The following is a 6,000-nucleotide window of genomic DNA, read 5'->3' as shown; positions in this document are numbered from 1 at the left end:
ATCAAATACACTTTTCTCCAACTAAACGAGCTTGTTAGAACGTAAATAACTTTATATTTTTTGCTCAGTGTTCATTCAATCTTCAACTGTCAGAGCAAACTGAAAGTAGAAGTGAACGCAGCCTTTCTTAGGCGTTGCTAACGCCCAGTAGACATGTATAACCACTATTCCCATTTTTGACAGGTGTCAGAAACGGTCTGCTTCCATTGGAGATTCCTCCTGTCCCGAGGGTGAAAAGAAACGGAGAACTGAACTGCAGACCGCCGACCTGAACAACAGCGTCTCACGTAAGCTCGTACATTTGTATTTATAAGATACTTTTGGGTCGGAATAAAGGAACAACTTGTGTATTTACAATGTGCAAGAGAAGATCCAGAGAGCTCTTGTTTGGTTCCACTGGAACCCCTGGACCCTCTTCAGACCTTCCTAAATGCTTAGACAGTATTTAGCAACATTTAGTCATTTAGTTCTGGAAAGTGTTAAAGAGCTGAAGGCAGGTGACCTTTACAGGACAATGGGTCTGCTGAGTATGATGTGTTTGGAGAAGGTTTGATGTGTTTTTCTAAATATCATCCAGCTTTTACCAGCTGTTTAGTCCAAGCAAACTCTTGGAAGACATGGAAATGGTTGTTATAGACTAAATTAGATTGAAACCCAATGAAATAAAAGAATAGGTGTACATAAGAAGACATAACATTTCAAACTGACAGTGAGATGGGTCATTACCCGACTGTTGCTTCTATCATTCAAACATGACAGAATATTTTCCAGTTGAGGACATCTGTGTTACTGCTGTAGATGACAATTGTCAAAGGATTTAAAAGATTGTTTGTTTTAGAGGGTGATGAACTGCAGGAGGTGATAGAAGGTCATAAGATGAGTCTGAAGAGAAGATGTGAACATGTGACTGAAGGAACTCATGAAGCAGGAAGTGGAACCCTGCTGAACAAGATCTACACTGAGCTCTACATCACTGAGGGACAAAGTGAGGAGGTGGACACACAACATGAGGTGAGACAGCTTGAGAGAACCTCCAAGAAGAACATCCAGGACACTCCAATCAAGTGCCAGGACATCTTCAAAGTCTTATCTGAGCAACAGAGACACATCAGAGTGGTTCTGACCAACGGTGTCGCCGGCGTTGGAAAAACCTTCTCAGTGCAGAAGTTCAGTCTGGACTGGGCAGAAGGTTTGGAGAACCAAGACATCAGTCTGGTGCTTCCGCTCTCATGGAGGGAGCTGAACTTGATCAGAGATGAGCAGCACAGTCTTCTCTCACTGCTTCATGTTTTCCATCCAACATTACAGAAGATCAGAGCAGAAGATCTGACTGTCTGGAAACTTCTGTTCATCTTTGATGGCCTGGATGAAAGCAGATTTTCACTGGATTTCAACAACCATCAGGTCATCTCTGATGTCACACAAGTATCGTCCGTTGGCGTGCTCCTGGTGAACCTCATCCAGGGGAACCTGCTTCCCTCAGCTCTCATCTGGATCACCTCCAGACCTGCAGCAGCCCATCAGATTCCTCCCTCGTGTGTCGACAGGATCACAGAAGTACGAGGCTTCACTGACTCCCAGAAGGAGGAGTACTTCAGGAGGAGGTTCAGTGATGAAGATCTGTCCCAGAGAATCATCTCACACATCAAGGCCTCCAGGAGCCTCCACATCATGTGTCTGATCCCAGTTTTCTGCTGGATCACTGCTATAGTTCTGGAGGACATGATGACCAGAGACCAGAGAGGAGAGCTGCCCCAAACCCTGACTGACCTCTACTCACACTTCCTGATGGTTCAGATAAAGAGGAAGAAGCAGAAGTATGGAGGAAAGCAGAGACCAGAGGAACTGACTGAGGCTGACAAAGAACTCCTTCTGAAGTTGGGTCGGCTGGCGTTTGAACATCTGGAGAAAGGAAACATCATGTTCTACTCAGAAGACCTGAAGCAATGTGGACTGGACGTCTCCGAGGTGTCGGTGTACTCAGGAGTTTGTACAGAGATCTTCAAGAGAGAGAGTGTGATCTTCCAGAAATCAGTCTACTGCTTTGTTCATCTGAGCATTCAGGAGTTTCTGGCTGCCGTCTACATGTTCCACCGTTACACCAGGAAAGACACAGTGGTTATAAATCAGTTCCTAGAATATTCGAAACCAAACCGCTTTTCCTGGTTTTCATGGTTGTTTACAAATAACGATCCAGCCAGATCTCTTGATGACTTCCTCAGGAGAGCACTAATGAAATCTCTCAAAAGTGAAAATGGCCACCTGGACTTGTTTGTTCGCTTCCTTCATGGTCTCTCTCTGGAGTCCAATCAGAGGATCTTGGGTGGACTGTTGGATCAGAGGAACAGCCACCCAGAAACCATCCAGAAGGTCCTCAACAACCTGAAGAAGGTGAACAGTGATGAAATCTCCCCAGACAGAAGCATCAACATCTTCCACTGTCTGATGGAGATGAAGGATCAGTCAGTCCATAAGGAGATCCAAGAGTTCCTGAAGTCAGGGAAGAAATCAGAGAGGAGACTGTCAGAGATCCACTGTTCAGCTCTGGCCTACCTGCTGCAGATGTCAGAGGAGGTTCTGGATGAGCTGAACCTGCAGCAGTACAACACCTCAGATGAGGGACGACGTCGCCTGATTCCAGCTGTGAGGAACTGCAGGAAGGCCGTGTAAGTAAAGATTTTTAGGGCCGGACATCAGCGTTTAAATCAAGCAAGTGGATCATGTCAGGCAGCAATACCCCCTCCAGTGGTCATTCCTTCAATTCTTTATCTCCATTGCAGCGTCCATAAATTAAAAACAACAACAATTCATCCAGAAATGTTCAACACTGGCTGGATATAAGTTCAAAGGTCAATCCAGACAAACCAACATAAGGCAGGAATAATAGGAGCCACAAGTTAACTGACTATCATGAAATTACTGTCATGTCATTAAATCACTTTTGTTTGTTTGTATACATCGTATTCAAACGACAGAAAAACACATTTTAACTAATGACACGTGACTATTTTGCTTCATTTGTTCAACGTAAAAACAGCCGGCCTCGTTGGTTTAAATGGGTGTTTTAGGTCTTTGTGGCGGTTCCGTTTGGAGCCTTTATGTGACCCACAAAGTTGTTTGAGCCTTTCCACACCCGTTAGGTGGCAACTTCATCACTAGCAACAAAAGGTGCAGTGAAAATGATTTGAAGGGAAACAGGCAGATAGAACAGAAGCTGAGGGCAATCGATGCAACCAGAGACTCTGATGTCATCGATCGGATCGCTGAATTAAGACTTGACGCACCATCGTACAAATTGGATGAAATGCAAAATATCCAAAGAGCCGATAGACAGATAAAAAGATGCACGTTTCTTTAAACCATTTGCTACAATCATTTTAAATATTGAGTAATTATGAGCTGTTCTAAAATAAGACAAATGTTGAGAATAATTCAGTTGCATTTCAGATCTGATGGTCGTTCAAACTGTTGCTCTACGGTGTTGAATTTAGCTTTTCCAGGAAATGAGCTACATTTGTGTTGAGGTAGATTCTCAGATAAGTTGATGAGAAATCCCAAAGTTTGACTCACTATTTTTGTTTCATACACAACAGACTGGCTGGTAGTTTTCTTTCAAAGAGTCATTGTGAAGTTGTGGCCTCAGCAATGACGTCAAACCCTTCTCATCTACGGGAGCTGAGCTTAAGCACAAACCCAAACCTGACAGTTGCCGACGTAAAGTTCCTGTCTTCTGCAATGATGCATCCAAACTGCAGACTGGAGACGCTCAGGTCAGGAGGCCTCTGTTGGTCTTTTCTAAATTTCTTTACATTTTCTGCTTTTCTCTTCATTTTCAGATTTAGAAATGTGTTTTTATTTGCCCCATTTATTCCTTTTCCAGGCTGTGGGACTGCAGGTTATCAGAGACCAGCTGTGGCTCTCTGGCCTCGGCGCTGAGGTCCAATCCCTCCCATCTGAGGGTTCTGGACCTGAGCTACAACCAGCTGAAGGATCCAGGAGTTAAGCGGCTCTGTGGTTTTCTCCAGGATCCTCTCTGTGAGCTGGAGACTCTCAGGTGAGTCAGAGATGATCCAGTACTTTCCCAGGTGTAACTAGTTAGACAATAAATGTTTACATGTTTGATCTTTGTTATAAACGTAGTGTTACAGTTCTCAGAAAAAAGACCACACAGGACAGATTTGCAGTATTAAATTGGTTGTGGAAATCTGTCCCATGTGAGGATGGTCATCAATGACTAGAAAGGAAGTATCAGTTGTAGATTTGTCTTGTTTTATTTTAGGCTGGCCACAAAACCGCCCAAACATTCAGACCAATCAAAAATGGTTCTTCCTGTCTTTTAAAGATCAGAAGGAAAACTAGAAACCCCAAAAAGAAAGCTGCTGCAGTGTGCCATGCCCCTTCTCTCCTGAGAAAAGCCATCCCAAAAAAGAGAAAAGCCCAAGTGTGAAGTGAGCACCCTGTTAAACCTCGGTACCGAAAGCCTGCAGTCATTCTCATCTGAGGTGGCTTCATTCCAGCCAGAAGCCCAAACCTGCCTCCCTCTTAAAGGGGCAGCAGGTCAGTCCAACCACAGAAACCTTCATGAAGATCTGAAGCTTTCAGCATCCACAATTGTTGCACCTCACTTCCATTGGAGTCCAAATCAGAAGTCAACAAGTTGATTCTACACCGATTCTACACAATGCAACCATTTTAAAAAGGTTTCCATCCATAAGTTTTCACGAATATTTAGATAAATCTGTTTGTTCATCGCCTCCTTCTTTTGTAATGATCATTAAAGAAAATGACCTTATTGGAGTTTTTCTCCTCACAAATATGGCTTTCTATGAACGATGCAATAAATGCAGCTTGCAATCTAAGACAATATGGAAGTATGTGTATATAATAGTAGTGGAAGTAGCTCATAAAATAATACATTTGCTCTTCTCATCGAATCTTTCTATGTTATTAAAGAAAAACCTGCTCTTAGTCAACAACATCTAAGACATCGACCAAAAATCCTAATTTTCTACAGTCTAATATAAAACAGTAGAGAAGACTCTTTCTGCAGAGACACTGGTGGCAGGAATGCAGAAGTATCACCTGCTCAACTTGGAAGGTGGAGCAGAAACCACCAGCTGAGAAGGTCCTCAGCGAGAGGAAGTGGTGGAGAACCATGAAACTTGCTCAGCTCCACCTCAGCTCCAGAGACGGGCTGAGCTGGAGCTGTGGCACCAGGTATCGCCCAGAAGAGCCTCCAACAAACAAGCTCTTCTCTTGGGAGGAGAGGGCTTTGAATCTCAGCTCAGTGTGCTTGTCTCTAGTAGGTGGCAGCTGCACCTTTTCCTGAGGTCCTTGTTGATGCCCTGAGGGGAATTGATGCTCCTGCAATGTTTTCTGGCAGCATTGAGCTTGCAGTGGGGCAATCAAACACACTGTGGGGTGGCTCTCTTTCCTTCTCTCATCTGGAGAACAAGTGACACCAGCTGCCAATCATTGTTGGAGAAATGTGCAGTCAGGGGAACGATGCGTCCAGACTATAGCCACCCTTCCAGCATCCAGCAGTGTCTAAAACCTTTGATTTGGTTTCACCAGAGAGTGTAGGGATTGCAGGGTCGCTGCAGCATCGCCCACAAGCTATCAGGAGTGGGTCGCTTTGGCCCAACTCCTGACAAGAGTTGAGCTATTGAGAAATGTGGTCTCACAAACCTGGAAGGTATTTTGACCCACACACACTTTACATACGGTGGAGATCTTGTCCACCCGCCCTGAAAGAACCCAAAATAGGAACATACGGCAGATAAGCCAGTGCAGGACCAGAGGTTTGTTGCTTGTAAGCTGTGTTTTGCTCTGGTACATGTTGATTTTTATTTGTCTTCTCTCAAAATAATTGTTATTTTAGACTAAGTGGCTGCAGTTTATCAGAGACCAGCTGTGATTCTGTGGCCTCAGCTCTGAAGTCCAACCGCTCCCATCTGAGGGTTCTGGACCTGAGCAACAACACGTTGCAGGATTCAGGAG

The 6,000-nt window shown here is 44.3% G+C and overlaps 1 long non-coding RNA gene across 1 annotated transcript; it reads left to right on the top strand.

Annotated features, from left to right (window-relative positions):
* The first annotated feature begins 2,628 nt into the window (after positions 1-2,628).
* On the top strand, positions 2,629-3,940 carry LOC115246907 (uncharacterized). The gene is made up of 3 exons (XR_003886011.1): positions 2,629-2,666; positions 3,594-3,770; positions 3,881-3,940. It is a non-coding gene; the product is annotated as an uncharacterized lncRNA (long non-coding RNA).
* The last annotated feature ends 2,060 nt before the right edge of the window (positions 3,941-6,000 follow it).

This window comes from Takifugu rubripes, chromosome 19 (assembly GCF_901000725.2).
Source record: "Takifugu rubripes chromosome 19, fTakRub1.2, whole genome shotgun sequence".
Classification (NCBI taxonomy): Eukaryota; Metazoa; Chordata; class Actinopteri; order Tetraodontiformes; family Tetraodontidae; genus Takifugu; species Takifugu rubripes.
The sequence above is the reverse complement of the archived record's forward strand: the minus strand, read 5'-3'. Positions and strand labels throughout refer to the sequence as shown.